Below are 359 nucleotides of genomic sequence, written 5' to 3'. Positions count from 1 at the left end.
AATCTTCACTAATTACAAATGAGAACTTCAAAATAATCAGTAAAATAAACGCAAATAGAAAAAAAAGGCAACGGCGAGTAAAATGAAAATGTTAGAACTATAAATACTCATGATAAAACACCAACAATAATAAGAATAAGAAAGGAAGGAAAGAAAAAAAACGAAAATAAATAATCTCATACAACAAATGAAATAAAAATCCGCATGAAAAGTGTCGGGAAGATGTAATCCCCAACCCGCCAAAAATCCTCATCTGCGACCACTAATCTACGACCGGATATGGCATTCGTTATTGCATAAATGTTTGTTTTCTCTAGACACTAACTCCAAAGCTTACACCTGGTCTTCTGTGCGAGTTG

At 33.4% G+C, this 359-nt stretch overlaps 1 protein-coding gene across 1 annotated transcript in view; it reads left to right on the top strand.

Moving 5' to 3' along the window:
* LOC119586519 overlaps positions 1-359 on the top strand; it is a gene marked incomplete at its 5' end in the record, with an annotated part of 46,791 nt that overhangs the window by 24,772 nt on the left and 21,660 nt on the right.

The sequence above is a fragment of the Penaeus monodon genome, chromosome 21, assembly GCF_015228065.2.
Source record: "Penaeus monodon isolate SGIC_2016 chromosome 21, NSTDA_Pmon_1, whole genome shotgun sequence".
Classification (NCBI taxonomy): domain Eukaryota; kingdom Metazoa; phylum Arthropoda; class Malacostraca; order Decapoda; family Penaeidae; genus Penaeus; species Penaeus monodon.
The sequence above is the reverse complement of the archived record's forward strand: the minus strand, read 5'-3'. Positions and strand labels throughout refer to the sequence as shown.